At 44.1% G+C, this 16,809-nt stretch overlaps 1 protein-coding gene across 1 annotated transcript in view; it reads right to left on the minus strand.

The window, feature by feature from the left end:
• The window catches only part of GP9 (glycoprotein IX platelet), a 200,854-nt gene that overhangs the window by 15,785 nt on the left and 168,260 nt on the right, over positions 1–16,809 (minus strand). The window contains exon 2 of the mRNA XM_082265483.1: positions 3,560–3,766. The gene's annotated coding sequence lies outside the window, so the exon portion shown is untranslated. The remainder of the gene's footprint in view (positions 1–3,559; positions 3,767–16,809) is intronic.

A 16,809-nucleotide genomic window follows, 5' to 3' on the forward strand; every position in this document is an offset into this window, starting at 1 on the left:
AAAATGGAAATCACACGGTTCTACTATGTAGGACCGTTCTCAAGGGTCCGATCTGTCCGCCGCAATGTCGCAGTCCCGCAAAAAAATCGCAGATCGCCGCCATTACTCGTTAAAAAAAAAACAACAAAAATTACAAAAATCTTTCCCTTAGTTAGTAAACGCAATAACTTTTGCGCAAACCAATCAAAATACGCTTATTGTGATTTTTTTTTACCAAGCATAGGTAGCAGAAAACAAATTGGCCAAAAATGTAAAAAAAAAATTGATTTTTACATTTTTTTTGGGGGGGAATTTCATATAAAAAAATTTGAAAAATATTGTTATTTTTGCAAAATTGTCGCTATTTTTTTGATTATAGCGCATGATCAAAAAATCGCAGAGGTGATCAAATACCACCAAAAGAAAGCTCTGTTTGTGGGAAAAAAGGACGTCAAATTTGTTTAGGTACAGCGTCGCACGACCGCGCAATTATCCGTTAAAGTCACGCAGTGCCAAATCGCAAAAAAAACCCTAGTCAGGAAGGGGGTAAAATCTTCCGGGGCTTAAGTGGATAGGGAAGTGATGGGAGGGGCAGAAGAGCTAGGCCAGCATAGTATAGTAGCTAGACACTCCCAGAAGAGGATGGGGCTAAGACATGCAAGGAGGAAGGGGGCTGTGTTAGGGAATAAACTCTTCCTGGAGTGATTACATTTTCTAGCCAGTTCAAGGGCACATTACAAGTGAAAAAAAAAAACATTTCTGTGTTTTAACAGCATTTTTTAAAAGTTTAACGGAAGTAAACCCATCAATTTAACAGTTTCAAAAAACAGTTACATTCCTGACACGTGGTTTGTGCTCTCAACCAAACTGTCAAACCATCCAATGGCTGGTGTCATAACTGATCACATGTGCAGCATCATGGCAGTTGCAAATTAAACCAAAATTAAACCAAGTCAAAGATGGCACCTTCCTTGGATGAATATGATAGGAGGGTTTACTTCCGCTTTAAAGCAGAACTTTACCCATAAACACTTGATAAAAAATAATGTTCTTTAGCAAAGAACACATACTGTATTTCACACTAATCCTGCTACCAAAATCAGTGTGTGCTATAAATTGCCTCCAGCATTGCTCCTGTTTCTTCTTGCTGGAGGCTGCCATTTTGCTGAAGCCCAGAGCCCCTGAACAGCAGTAAATCAGAAAGTGGAACTAAACCCATCGATTAAACAGTTTAAAAAACAGATACATTCCAGGAATGTTGGGATTGCTAACTGTCACCTTTGCTTGTGTCCTCAGCAAAACTGTCAAACCATCAAATGGCTGGTGTCATAACTGATCACATGTGCAGCACCATGGCATTTGCAGATCAAACAGAAGCAACTTCCTATAAAGGATAAGAGCATTTAATTCTGCTTTAAAGTATAACTAAAGGCAAAACATTTTTTTGTTTTGTTTTGAAAAGAGTGGAGAGGGATTAGAGTGCTTGTCAGTTGTTATTGTTGTATGTTACCCCGTTAGAGAGATTCACCCTCTCTATTTGTCCTGTTTACCATTATCATTAAAAGTGAAAAAAAAAAAAAAAAAAATTTTGGGTTGTCCCTAGAAAAGTAATAGAGGGGAAAATTTCCAGTGGTATTAGAGGGGAAATCTTCCCCAGGTCACCAGAACACTAGTTCTGGTGACCTGGGGGTCCCCAAGAAATTCCCTTAATTTGCAGGGATTTCCTCTCACTTCCTGTTTGTCTATGGGACAGGAAGTGAAGGGAAATCTTCACAATGGGACACAGATGGTGAAAAATAATCTGACAGGGGTTGTAACCCTCCCATGCTCTATCCAAATTTAAAAAAAAAAAAACAAGTTTTGCCTATAGTGCTACTCAAAGACTGTCAGCAGATTGGCCTCTAAAAACTCAGCAGTGCCTAAAATTGGAAGCAACTGAGCATGTGCAGAGCAGGGTGAGACAGTGTATTACTGGATCTTACAAAGTATAGGCATTTATTTTTAATATTTTTCATAGCTTTACCTGCAAAAGGAGCCAGTGATCTAGCAGAAATGAATTTTCTGACTAAAGTTCCACTTTAACCGCTTGCCGACCGCCGCACGACTATTAATGTCGGCGGTCAGCCCCTCACAGGCAAAGCGACGTAGGGCTACGTCGCTAGCCTGTGAGGGTCTAGGGAGCGAGCGTGCGCTGCCGGAGGCGAGCGCGCGCGGTCATGCACCCCCCTGCGCATGTGACCGGCGGACCCGATGTCCGCCGGTCACTCGCGATCGTCTGTTAGAGCAGGAGAAAGGCAGGCGGCTAATGTAAACAAGCCGCCTGTCATTCTCCCCTGTATAGGAATAGTGATCATACGGTTCTACTATGTAGGACCGTTGATCACTGTTTCTACACCTCAAGCCACAGCCAATCACAGTTAGAATCACGCCCCTAGGGACACACATAACCCCTCCCTCTCAAAAAAAAGTTAACCCCTTCACTACCAGTGTCATTTTACAGTAACAGTGCATATGTATAGCACTGATTACTGTAGTAATGTCACTGGTAACCTCAAAAGTGTCAAAAATGTCAGTCAAGGGTCTGATCTGCCCGCCGCAATGTCGCAGTACCGCAAAAAAATCGCAGATCGCCACCATTACGCGTTAAAAAAAAAACACAACAAAAATGACAAAAATGTTTCCCTTTGTTAGTAAACGCGATAACTTTTGCGCAAACCAATCAAAATACGCTTTTTGCGATATTTTTTACCACACATATGTAGCATAAAACAAATTGGCCGAAAATGTTAAAAAATTGTGATTCTTACATTTTTTTTGGTGGGAATATCATATATAAAAATGTGAAAAATATTGTTATTTTTGCAAAATTTTCGCTCTTTTTTTGTTTATAGCGCATGATCAAAAAATCGCACAGGTGATCAAATACCACCAAAAGAAAGCTCTGTTTGGGGGGGAAAAAAGGACGTCAAATTAGTTTAGGTACAGCGTCGCACGTTGTCCGTTAAAGTCACGCAGTGCCGAATCGCAAAATAGGCCCTGGTCAGGAAGGGGGTAAAATCTTCTGGGGCTTAAGTGGTTAAGTATTAGTTGGCCCTAAACCCCCGTTCACACCGAATCCCACTTTGGTATCACGCAGCTTCACTTGAAATCGCATGATTTCAAAGCCGCATGTCAGCACAACTTCAGGTACGACTTGGCTGATATCTATGCAACTTCATTCATCGCATAACAAGTTGCACCGGTGTGACCGGGGGCTTAGGCAATGAAAATAGTCACAGGCTTTTGGGGTATAAACCCTATGTGCCTGCATGAGGATCCAGATGAGTCACTTTTGTATCTGGAAAGTACCTAAGACAAAAAGAATCCTGCAGCAACAAAGAAAAGGCAAGGTATTGACCCAACGCAGCTTATAGTCCCTGCTTGTATTCCACACTGCCTATACACATGATTTATGAGCCCTGACCATATTAATGTAATGAAATTGTGAAGGTGAAACATTTCCTGCCTCCTTCCCTTCTTTCAGCATATTAATAAATTAACATGTAGTAGAAAAAAAGAGTTCCACGAGCAATCAATTTACCTTTGGACACTAAAAGAATCCACATAGGCCCATGGCTATTTTTCTTCATATTTCCAGGCCCCCGGGTTAGTTCTTGTAATTATTCAGTTATCCTCCGGTGTCGGTGCTGCCGAAGATTATGGGACGGGCTAGATGAGAGGCGACTTTGGTGAATACAGAAAACTTGGCATTTGTTGGAGATGTGTGACGCAGCTGATGTGACATGTCCTATTGTCAGGAAGAGATAAGAGATGCTGGTCAGGGCTGGCAAAAAAAAAACATCAGCAAACTAGTGTTCAGGAATGATAAGCAGCCTGGAAGATAACTTACTACAGAGCTGTTAAATAGAGCCAGAAATAAGAGTTTGAAATGAAAATGCGCTTTTATTCTGTTGAATGATGTTCCCCGGGATGACACATATTGTGACAATAAATGATATCTACTACTTAATGGCCCTGTAATATATTGTTCATGCAATTGTTGCTGTGTTTTTCTGCTTCCTTGTAATGTCCTCCCTGAGCTCCCATCCCTCGCCTTTCCCTCTCCCACACTTCTGTTTTTTTCTGCAGGTTAGTTGTGATCTTGTGCACTGCTCTGTGCAAACTACAAATCCCATAGTCCACGGGAGTGAGCAAGAGTGGGTGTCTATGTTCTACAAACAGTGGGAAAATGGAGAACCAAAATAGCCACCCTCTAAGTCACATGTGACAAACACAAGGCCTGCGTGCCAAATCTCGCCCTCCAGGCCATTTCATGTGGCCCTTGCACCCAGGGGGAGGGGTGGAAGTTATTTGTGAACAGCCTGTGAAAGAGAGCTGATTCCTGCACACTATACACAGCAAACCTCTGTAGTAGTACATCCCTGAACCCTGCACTCTGTAGGTAGTGCACCCCTGAACTCTGCACTCTGTAGGTAGTGCACCCCTGAACTCTGCACTCTGTAGGTAGTGCACCCCTGAACTCTGCACTCTGTAGGTAGTGCACCCCTGAACTCTGCACACTGTATGTAGCACGCCTTTGAACTCTTTACATAGCGCATCACTGAACTCTGCACTCTGTATGTAGTGCTCCTTTGAACTCTGTACTCTACATTTTACAGCCCTAAACTCTGCACTCTGTATGTAGCGCACCTTTGAACTCTGCACTCTGTATGTAGTGCACCTTTGAACTCTGCACACTGTATATTGCACAGCTCTGAACTCTGCACTCTGTATGTAGCACATCTTTGAACTCTGCACTGTGTACGTGGCACACCTCTGAACTCTGTACGTAGCGCACCCCTGAATTCTGCACTTTGTAGCTAGAGCATCCCTGAACTCTGCACCCTGTAGGTAGCACACCCCTGAAATCTGAATTCTGTACGTAGCGCACCCCTGAATCCCACACATAATGCGTTCCTTTAAGATCCTCCCACTTTTAGTGCAATTTGGCCACATCCATTATTCAATGCAGTTTGGTGTGTGTGTGTGTGTGGGGGGGGGGGGGGGGGGGGGTTGAGTTCCTGCACCTTTTCTCTGAGAAAAAAACCCTGGATGAACCTATATTGTTTTGACGACAACCATAATGCTGATGCGGCCTGCAATGAAATTGAGTTTGACACCTCTGCTCTAAGTCATAGCAGCAAAGAGGGATTTGGAGATTCAGAGGAGACTGAGAGCAAAAGAAGGAACTTTTTTGAGTTAAGAATACACACTATTACATAGTTACATAGTTAGTGAGGTTGAAAAAAGACATCAGTCCATCCAGTTCAACCTATGATGTGTGCGTGTGTTTGCTTTTAACCGTACATTGTGTACCCCTGTATGTTGTGGTCTCTAAGGTGCCCATCTAATAGTTTTTTTAAACTATCAATGCTCCCTGCTGATACGACTGCTTGTGGAAGAGAATTCCACATCCTTACCGCTCTTACAGTGAAGAACCCCTTACGCACTTTAAGGTTAAACCGCCTTTCCTCTAGTTTTAGTGAGTGGCCACGTGTCTTATTGTATCTCCTCTCTCTGAATAGTTTGTTCCTTATGCTAGGGTCGCCAGTACAGTATTTGTACATTGATATCATATCCCCCCTCAATCGTCTCTTCTCCAGAGAGAATAGGTTCAGTGCTTGTAGTCTTTCCTCATAGCTGATGTCCTCCATTCCCCTAATTATTTTTGTTGCCCTTCTCTGGACTCTCTCCAGTTCCAGCACATCCTTCCTGAGGACCGGTGCCCAGAACTGGACGGAATACTCCAGATGTGGCCGGACCAGAGTCTTGTAGAGCGGGAGAATAATCTCTTTATTTCTGGAGTGAATCCCCTTTTTTATACATCCCAGTATTCTGTTGGCTTTGCTTGCAGCGGCTTGGCATTGCATGCCACTGCCAAGCATGTTGTCTACCAGTACCCCCAAGTCCTTTTCCATCCTAGACTCACCCAGAGCCCCCCCCCCCAGTGAGTAGCTTGCTTTCTGGTTTCTGGCACCCAGGTGCATTACTTTACATTTTTCAACATTAAATCTCATCTGCCATGTAGTTGCCCACCCCGTTATTTTGTTCAGGTCTGCTTGTAAGGTTCCCACATCCTGCATAGAAGATATTGGTAAGCCTAGTTTAGTATCATCTGCAAATACTGAGATTGTACTAGATATCCCCTCCTCTAGATCATTTATGAATAAATTAAACAGGATTGGTCCCAGGACAGAACCCTGAGGGACCCCACTTTCCACACCCGCCCAATCCGAGTACTCCCCATTAATCATCACTATATATTATATATATAGTGATGATTATATTATATATATATTATATTATATATATATATACAAACTGAATTTGTACCATTTAATCCAAATATATACGTCTTTAAGTATGTTTACATAGTACCCATCTTGTTTACCAGTAGGTATATACTGTGCACAAAGGATGCATTTTATAAATATGACTGTATGTATATATAAAGCCAAATAGTGCAGCACTGGATATTTTTAGAAATTAATAGAATTGCGAAGTGAAAGTGACAATACACTAACAGTACATGTAATGTACCTAAATAGCTGACATATACTTGAAACATCAATACAAATGTGAATGATAGCCATCTGTGTGCTATTGTGTTCCACACAACAAGCTTAAAGAAGTACAGCCAAGACTTGTTTGGCTGTACTTTTCCTGTGGATCACAGGACTGCAGTTTGTTCTGCACTTTTGTGACCTGTTTTTAAAGCCCGCTGTTGGCTGACGCCACAGAGCCGGTCCAGGCTCGGGCAAGACCAGGCTATGGTCAGGATCTGCCCGCAAGCCAGGACCGGTGCCCAGCTTAGTCACCAGCTCTCTGCTCAGGAAGTCCTGAGAATTGCACGATCGGCAGCGTTTGATGGTTCGGCGGGGCTGTCATCAGAGGGGGACAGCTGATACAGATTTACAGGGCCCAAGCATCTCAAGGGGCCAGGGAGCAAGGTTGCCAACTGTCCGCCTGGGGGGGCGGGCCGAGCACGCAGCCACTGATGTCTTGGTGCCGCTTGGCCCCAACATCATCCTGCTGGTCCTCTCATCTCTGCTCAAATCACAGTCTCCGGCTGACGGTGTGTGTCCCATGTCAGCCCCCCCGAGGACGTTGTCTCCAACAGCGCTTGGTCTACTTCCTGTGTGCCTGGTGAATCTGCTAGGATCATTAATCGGCTTTCAAGCGCTGTCCCACTATCCCCAGCCACTACCCTGCCAAGCTCCGCAGTCAAGATCTGAGGATGTCATATGTTTTTAACCCTTTCACAATGTGAGTGCAATTTACTCTTTTTTGACTTAAAAGTCTTACACTTTCTTTCTTTTATCTTATAGAATCAGAGTACCTATCCTCAACATTCAAGAAAGCTGCAGCCTCCACAATGACTGTTATTAATACTAGGGACCCTGCTGTTGCCCTACAGACTTTCCCTGAGACTCTCTTACCCTGTTTTGTTCCCTTACCCTAGGCTCCCTTTGTCCCATATACACTTATTGTAATGGCGCCTTTTACAAATAGCTGAGGACTGGTGATGGCATGGCCGAGTGCGGCATGAGAGGATCTACTTCACTGGAGCTCTTGTCCCACTGCTGATCCTCTCCCTTGCTACAATACCACATTGATCTGATGCTCCATCCTCTGCCAGTCTGCCTGCAGCTGCTCTCTGTCCTGCTGTGCCCTCCCGTGCAGTCTCCTCCTGCCAGCACGACAGAATGACACTAAAGCAGAAAGGAACGCCACCAGCTCAGAACTGCCACAGAGGACACCATGCTGAGAAGAGGGGTACAGACACAGTGAGTAGACAGGGCAAGTCTGCTAAACCAGCGTGTGAAAATCTAATGTAATATGCCTGCATTCTCTGATCGTCTCTGAGAGTATGTCCACAGTCTCTGACCATCTCCTGTAGTATGTATGCAATCTCTGACCATCTCTTGCACCATGTCCACAGTCTCTGACATTCTCCTGTTGTATGCCTGTAATCTCTGATCATCTCCTGTAGTATGTCTGTAGTCTCTGACCATCTCCTGTAGTATGTATGCAATCTCTGACCATCTCTTGCACCATGTCCACAGTCTCTGACATTCTCCTGTTGTATGCCTGTAATCTCTGATCATCTCCTGTAGTATGTCTGTAGTCTCTGACCATCCCCTGTAGTATGTCTGCAGTCTCTGACCATCTTCTGTGGCATGTCCACAGTCTTTGACCATCTCCTATAATATGTGTGAGGTAAAATCCCAAAAATATTTGAGGTTTGCTATAGCGCTTGCTAAAATAGACCTAGGGATGGATAATGGCTTGTCAATATCCTGGGTTTAAAAGATTGTAGGCATATGTGTGAATGACTAAGTGATTCTAAATAAATATAGAAATATAAAACCAATATAAATTAATTAAATAAATAACAGTATCATATATCCAATGGGTGTAAGAGGTGATAAAAATATATAAGTTAATGAAAATCACAATACATATAAATCACAATAAAATGAATAAATTACATATATGTGCCTTTAGTGCAAAATAGTGCAAAAATGAAGTCCAAGTAAAAAGTTCATATGTGACTTGGGTGAATATACAGTTAAAACTTGAGTGCCAATAAAGGAAAGTGCAAGTGCTCTGTGCTGGGTCCTCCAATAATCCAAATGCTGGTACTTGTGGTGTCAGCCGTGAGGAATAATAGGGGGGGTGCACTCACCAGAAGTAGTGGGTCTTGGGTACCGTATGGTATTAAGACCTAATGAGCCTTATGGCCGCCAGGGCCAGGTAGGTCACTGCTGGGCTTTGTAGTCCCGTAATGATCAGGAATCCCTCTACTGGATGGCCTGGATCCTCAGGGTCCGATCAGGGCAGAGAGTAAAAAAAGCTCCAAATAGTGCAGTACCGTTAAAATATTCTTTAATAAAGTTTGCGGGTTCAAAGTACATAAAAATCATAAAAAATCGGGAGAAATTTCAGCCAAAATGGTGCCTACGAGTCGGGAGCAGTGAGTACCGGCTTGCGTTCCACCCAGGCTCCCGTGACATGTGCAGCGTGCGTTCCACCTTATGCGCGTTTCGTCAGTGCGTATGACGTCTTCAGAGGTCATACGTCATACGCACTGACGAAACGTGCGTAAGGTGGAACGCACGCTGCTCACGTCACGGGAGCCTGGGTGGAACGAAAGCCGGTACTCCCAGCTCCCCGCTCGTAGGCACCATTTCGGCTGACGTTTCTCCCGATTTTTTATGATTTTTATGTACTGTGAACCCGCAAACTTTATTACTTGGTAATGATTAAGCGATCTTAGAGTTGTGAAACGCATTTACCTGTCCTGTGTCTATGTGAAGCTTGTATGGATTATACTCCACGGGGGAATAAACACTTCATTCTTCAAACTTCTCCTGAGTGCGGTCACTTTTTCTTTGAATTTTTGCAATTTTGGATGATGGATCCGACCTGCAGCGGAGTACCTTTTCTCACCTGAGCGGCTCTCTTCCTCCTACCTATATAGTATATTCGTACCTGGGTGGTTGGGATCCCCATATAAATAACAGAAAAAGACGTTTAAGTGAGACATAAAAGTACGCAGGAGCCATTGCAGAGAATTCTTAAAAAGATATGTAAATTTGGGGAGTACTTTCATTTAAGGGAGGCTAATACACCCAATTAATGAAAGGTTACTCCATACCTTCAATTTAAATTTAATTTCAGCCAGTACTGGGTCTAAGTTATCTTTTATAAAATTCTTACTCTGTCTAGAGATCACCACCCCCAGATAGGTGAATTTATCAACCCACTAGAGCGGTAGGGCAGCAGAAGAGGAGGACATTGCCCCCTCATCCACTGGAAACAAGAATGACTTATGCCAGTTTACTCGTACGCCCATGAAGGTGGAGTAGGTATTCATGACCTGAAGAGCTCCCTGCAGGGAGACACCGGCATCATTGAGGAACAGTAAAAGGTCATTGGCATAAAGTGCTACTCTCTCCTCATACCATCCCACATACAGGCCACAAATCTCTGGGAAGACTCTGAGGGCTTCCGCTATAGGTTCCATGGCCAGAGCAAAGAGGGCTGGGGAGAGAGGGCAACCCTGCCTGGTACCCCTCTGCAAGGTTTCAAAACTTTACTTGAAAAATGCAAAAGACATGTGGAAACATTTTTTTCCCTACGTCCCTAAACCTAACTCAGGCTATGTGCTGCCCTGGCATACCTGCAAAGGTAGAGACCATGTATAACACAGAGTCCATCAGTGGCATACTCAAGCAGCTGGTGTCTTCAGGGCAAACCCCAGGTACTGATGACTTTTACATCCCAGCAGTGGTAGGCGGCATTGTTTTGTTCCTTACGGGTGCTGTTCTTCATCTCCTTCCCTTATGAGCACTGGGCTCTGGGTAACTCTCAGCTCAGGGGCTCTCTACCTGGGTTGGCCCCCACCCAATCTTTGATCTCTCTCACCTGACCGGTATCCCACTTTTATATAACAGGCTCAGATCCAGAAAAAAAAACAGCTAAAACCAAGGTTTTTGTCACCAAAACGTTCCTGATCCATTGAGACATGGACACCACTAAACCTCTAAAGGTATGCTTCTGTATCTGGCACCAAGCCATCAGTAGCAAATCCAGTCCTGTAAGTTGGAGGTAGGGCCACCATGGATCGGACTTGTTTTTCCATCACATCCCACAGATGCTCAATTGGATTGAGATCTGCAGAATTTGGAAAGAAAGACAACATCTCAAACTCATTGTGTGCCTCAAACTATTCTTTCACCATTTTTGCAGTGTGGTGGGGTGTATTATCCTGCCATCATGGAAAACGATTTCAATGAAGGTGTGTACTTGATCAGCAACTATGTTTAGGTAAGTGATACATGTCAAGTAACATTCAGAGGAATGGCAGGACCCAAGGGTCCCAGCAGAACATTGCCCAAAGTATCTCACGACACTGCAACACAAATTTTGCAAATAACACCGCTAAACTACATATCACGGGATGTTTAGGGGTTATTAAGTTATAAATGTTTGAATACCTAAAAAATAAATTTTTATTTTAAATTACATCTAAAAAACATTCCATTTAAAAACATAAAATATGTTCTGTCCAAGAAATATAAAGATGGTAAATACTATAATTAACATCTTTATATCTCTTGGGGAGAATACATTTTATGTATTTTTATTGACTGTTTTTGAAAGGTAATTGAAAATAAAAAGTGATATTTTAGGTATCTGTATTTATATCCTACTGTAAATATTAGATACCGTAAAGTGATTGTTAAGTCTTGTTTTTTTCTCTATAAAAATAACAAACATGTTATACTTACCTGCTCTATGCAGTTGGTTTTGCACAGAGCAGCCTCCTCATCTCAGGTCCCTCTTCGGCTCTCATGGCTCCTCCCTCCTGTTGAGTGCCCCCACAGCAAGCAGCTTGCTATGGGGGCACCAGAGCCGAACCGCACCTTCCCTTGTCCCGCCCCTTCTCTCTCCTGATTGGCTAACTGACTTTGATTGACAGCAGTGGGAGCCAATGGCGCCAATATCCAATCAGGAAGGAGAGTCCCAGATGGCTGAGGCACTCACGGACATTGCTGGATAGAGATGGGACTCAGGTAAGCATTAGGGCGGCTGAGGGGGTCTGCTACACACAGAAGATTTTTTTATCTTAATGCACAGAATGCATTTAAGATAAAAAAAAAATCTTCTGCCTTTACAACCACTTTAAATGTCCCACAGTACTAAGTTTAGTGCTCTAATTTGGAAAATTTGGGATGCGGTGTCACGAGTCACTACCAATCTAGGCACAAGCTACTATAAAAAAAAAGACTTACGTCTGTCAAGCAGGTTAGCCTACATGCTGATTAAAATTTGCCTGGTCCCTGATGGCCAGGCCAGCGTATATCCAGTTTAAGACTGATGTAAAATAATGATAGTGCTTGCCTGTTTAGAAATGAATAATCCCTGCAGCTTTCCAATGCAGAAAAAAATTATTACTTCCAGAACAACACCCTAGGTCCTAAAGTTGAGTACACACACTGTTTATTTTCGTTCAGCCGGAGGGTTGAACCAAAAAATACTGATGGATCCACGCATCAACACAAGCGCAAATATTGATTCTGCAGGGGAGAATCCCACTTGCCAGAATACACTGATCAGCGCTTGCAGCCATTAGTGGTTGCTAGACCAGCTTCTGTTGAACATACAGCTGTTTATACAGGCTGAAAGTCGACTGGTTTCTGATGAACAATTTTTGGCCTGTGTGTACCATGCTTAACCACTTTACCACTAGAGCATTTTGCTGTCTTACGTCTGAGCCACTTTTTGCGATTCGGCGCTGTGCTAATTTAACTGACAATTGCGCAGTCGTGCGACATCGTACCCAAACGAAATTTACGTCCTTTTTTTCCCCACAAACAGAGCTTTCTTTTGGTGGTATTTGATCACCTGTGCGATTTTTACTTTTTGCGCTATAAACAAAAAAACAGCATAAATTTTGAAAAAACAACAATATTTTTCACATTTTTTTATATGAAATTCCCCCCAAAAAAATGTAAAAATCAAAATTTTTTTAAATTTTTGGCCAATTTGTTTTCTGCTACATATATTTGGTAAAAAAATTCACAATAAGCGTATTTTGATTGGTTTGCGCAAAAGTTATTGTGTTTACTAACAAAGGGAAAGATTTTTGTCATTTTTGGTGTTTTTTTTTTAACGCGTAATGGCGGCGATCTGCGATTTGTTTTGCGGGACTGCGACATTGCGGCGGACAGATCGGACCCTTGACTGACATTTTTGACACTTTTGGGGGTACCAGTGACATTACTGCAGTAATCAGTGCTATACATATGCACTGTTACTGTAAAAATGACACTGGCAGGGAAGGGGTTAATTTTATTGGAGAGGGAGGGGTTAATGTATGCCTGGTGCTTACTGACGTGTGGGGGGGGGGAGGTGACTGTGTGAGACAGGGACAGATCGGATGTCCAGGTATGCTGAACACTCCGATCTGTCACTCCCTGTCACTTGGGAGATCCTCCCGCTTGTGTTTACACAGGCGGGCGGATCTCCACACTAGATCCCCGTCCATCGGGGCAGAGCAGCGGCGATCGCCGCTGCTCCTCCCCTGGCCTGACTCCCGCTGTGACTGAAAATAGCGGGAGCGAGCCTCCGGCGGCGTGCGAGCGCCGCCCACAAGGGGGAGTGTCTGACGACGTAGGTCTACGTCGTCAGACGATAACGAGCCACTTTGCCGCAGTAGTACTATGGTACTCAGTGGCAAAGTGGTTAACACATGACAGTATTGTTCACACAGAAGCTGGTTTATGTTGTGCCTTACAGCAGTATTAACCAAAAACAAAAAATGTAAGATATTGCAGCTTACCAACCATAGATGTGATGTCTGTATTCATTTTCTTTTTTTTAGGATTTTCCCCTGGTGATCTGGCCAGTAATGCACCTCCTGTATTAGAGTGCCAACATTCTGGAACAACAGAGACACTTTTGGACAGCAGCGTTGTCAGTCTAGGGGGAAGGGAGTGTTGGATGCACTAGCAGATTTAAATATACTGACAAAATGAAGTCAAACTCCAGCTTACTGTAGCCACGTTCACTTTAGCTCTGTTTCACCCATTGATATCTTTGTTGATCTGCAACCACCATGCTTCTAAATTATTCTGACTGGATACATGAAGTAATAAATGCACAGCGGACTCAGTTTTAATGGTTTATTGATCAAGTAATTTAAATCATACTTTGGTGTCCAATACTGCCTGTTGCTCGTACTAAATATTAAATCCACCTACACCGCAAATGTTTAATTGCCCAGGATAGAATTCCAAAAATGGGAGAGAGGAGGTGATTCTAGCCAAACTAGAATTTGTTTTTATTAGATATAGCATAAAGGGCACACTTGGGCTATTAGGCTCTTGGGGTGTTAGTAAATTTTCTTTCCAGCTATGGTAGAACTGCAAGCGCCAGCATGCTATGATTGCAGGTAAGTAATACCGCATTAGTCGCATCCTACAGAGATGAGAAAAAGGGACAGTTTTTGTCATAAAGTATGTAGGTAAAGGAAATCCCATTTTATACCCCTATTTTTGAGTACCACAAAGAAGTCATTCTTAGCACAAGCTTTTTTTCTTTACACTGACTTTCCAATGAAAGCTGCTCAAACATGGACTCTTCACAGCAATGTCTCTGTGGCTCAATCAAGGTAACATGTGGAAACATAGTCTCAATAGGACTCTGTAATAGAGTCTAGCTAAGAATCACTACTTCAGGAAAACAGCTCACTTTCAGTGAAGTCCAAATTAGCTTTGGTAACACAGATGAACAGCTAGCAGAATCCACAGCCTGAAGACAAAGGTCAACCCCACTGGAACTGGCATACTCTGTAGGCAATTGGGGGGGTGCTTCTCACAGTAGCTGTGTCTTCTGGAGAATCTGTGTGCTATTATGCTTCTGCCTGGCTGCCTGCATGCCGATTATGACAGTGGAGGGCCTCTGACCTGGCTGCAGATTGCTTGCCCAGCTACATCTGGCTTACCAGGTGTGGTCTCTGAGCTGCTGAAAGAGGAAAGCTGGGGAACTTACAGTATCTACCTATCTACCCTGAACATGTGCAGGCGGCCAGGGAGTTGTGGGGCAAGTAGTTAATTGGGCCTTCACCTCCATCTGAGTAAGTAAATGGGCACTCCTCTATACACACGTCTGATCGAGGAGCACCTGAGTTGGAAAGAAGGAAAGGGGGATTTATTACAAAGGAGGTACAGTTCTTCAAAAAAAGGCCAGATGGACCCATTGATTTTGTAAAAAACGAGCACCTACTGCCAGGGGCGTACCGTGGGGTTGGCTAGAATGGCGCCCGCCAGGGGCGCAGGCCGAGGGGGGGGGGGCGCAAAATCACTGGCAGTGTAGTGTAGCAGATGCAGTGACTTACCGCTCCTCCTTGCAGCCTGCGCCCCCGACGTTCGGCGCCCCCCCTGTTCCGATCCCGGAAGCTGCCCGGAGCTCTGTGTGTCCAGGGCCAGGCAGGAGATGACAGTCTGTGTCGGAGCTCGGTGCGATGGGCGGCTCCCCTCGTCACAGGGCTCCGCCCACATGACCTCATCAGTCGGCTCCTAGGCAGCTCCAGGCTGGTGGATGAATGCACTCTCTCTCTACAGTGACGGAAGTCTTCAGAAGACCTGCCCTGGCTGGCCTCTCAGGTACCAGAAGCATTCTCTCCCTGTCATCTCCCCTCCCTGTCACCCCCCCTCTCCCTGTCACCCCCCTCTCTCCCTGTCACCCCCCCTCTCTCCCTGTCACCCCCCCTCTCTCCCTGTCACCCCCCCTCTCTCCCTGTCATCCCCCCTCTCCCCCTGTCACCCCCCTCTCCCTCCCTGTCACCCCCTTCTCTCCCTGTCACCCCCTATCTCTCCCTGTCACCCCTCTCTCTCCCTGCCAACCCCTCTCACTCCCTGTCCCCCTGTCACCCCTTCTTTCTCTCTCTGTCACCCCCTTCTTTCTCTCTCTCTCGGTCACCACCTTCCTTCTCTCTCTCTCTCTCTCTCTCTGTCACCCCCTTCTCTCTCTCTCTCCCCCCCTCTCTGACAAACCCCCCCGTCTCTCTGTCAAACCCTCTCTCTCTCGGGGTGGGGGGGGGGCGCCGATACAGCTTTTCGCCAAGGGTGCTGGAGACCCTAGGTACGCCTCTGCCTACTGCTGCAATTAACATATATAACCTAATTGGATCTACAAACTAGTTGGATTAGACTTAGTTTGCTAAAACACTGTGTATAATAAATATTTCCTGTGGTTTATTGTCATAAAATACAGCTTTCACACATTTTGTTCATGATTTTTGTATTTTAGATCTGCTGATCACCTCTCACCTCTGTGAAGCCCCTGTGTACATGTATGCACTCCAGCTTCTGCTATCCATCATTGTTCTGGACCTGCTTCCTAATGTATTTTTTTAATGTATTATTATTCATTTTTTTTAAAGTTTGAATTTATATTAACATATAAAAGCTTATGTGAGATTTTAGTCATTGTGGTTAGTTCAATGTTATCTCTTTTACCTCCCATCCTTACAGTGAAGGATCAGTTAGTACGCAGGTATGACCATCTGCTACTATACCCTGACCTTCATATAATTCCCTGTCACCTGTTTAGCATATCCTCTATTCGGAGCATAACTGAACAATCATCCTGGTACTGACTATGAGACTGTAATCAAGGCTGCAGGGTCATCTATTCATCTGTGCTTTATTAGTAGAGATAAAAGGAACAATAGACAAAACTCCTACCTCTATCTGTCAGATCTCTTATGATGCTGATGAAGGACTGGTCACACATAGAGTACATTTGTATATTTATACATGTGCATATTGGAGGAAAAAGAACATCATACATCATAATTAAAGTTTTTTTTTCCATTCACTGTACATCAGAACCTATACTGGGGGAGGTAGAAGCAGCACAAGGAGCATACTGATAGGAACAGAGAGAGAACAAAAAGATCTTCTCCTCAGTGTGCTGCTTCTCCTTTCACTGCCTAGTCAAGGCTGGGGGAGGAACATGACCTGTTTGTGTTACTTAACTGCAGCAGAGAAAAATCAGGTCTCCTGCCCTGCCAGTATTGTGCTGTGTGAGAGAGCTGTGTAAATCTTAGGACTGGATGGACACAAATACAATTATTGGCAGATAAAACAGTCCTCATATAAAAGTTGCATTAGTGTTTTTCACTGTTTGGCTGAAGTTCAGCTTTAAGCAATATGGCTTGGTTACCAATCTGCCCCAGCCTGCTGACTGGAAGGATCATGCCCACAGGAAAAAAAA

The sequence above is a fragment of the Pelophylax lessonae genome (genome assembly GCF_965119305.1).
Source record: "Pelophylax lessonae genome assembly, chromosome: 8".
Taxonomy (NCBI): domain Eukaryota; kingdom Metazoa; phylum Chordata; class Amphibia; order Anura; family Ranidae; genus Pelophylax; species Pelophylax lessonae.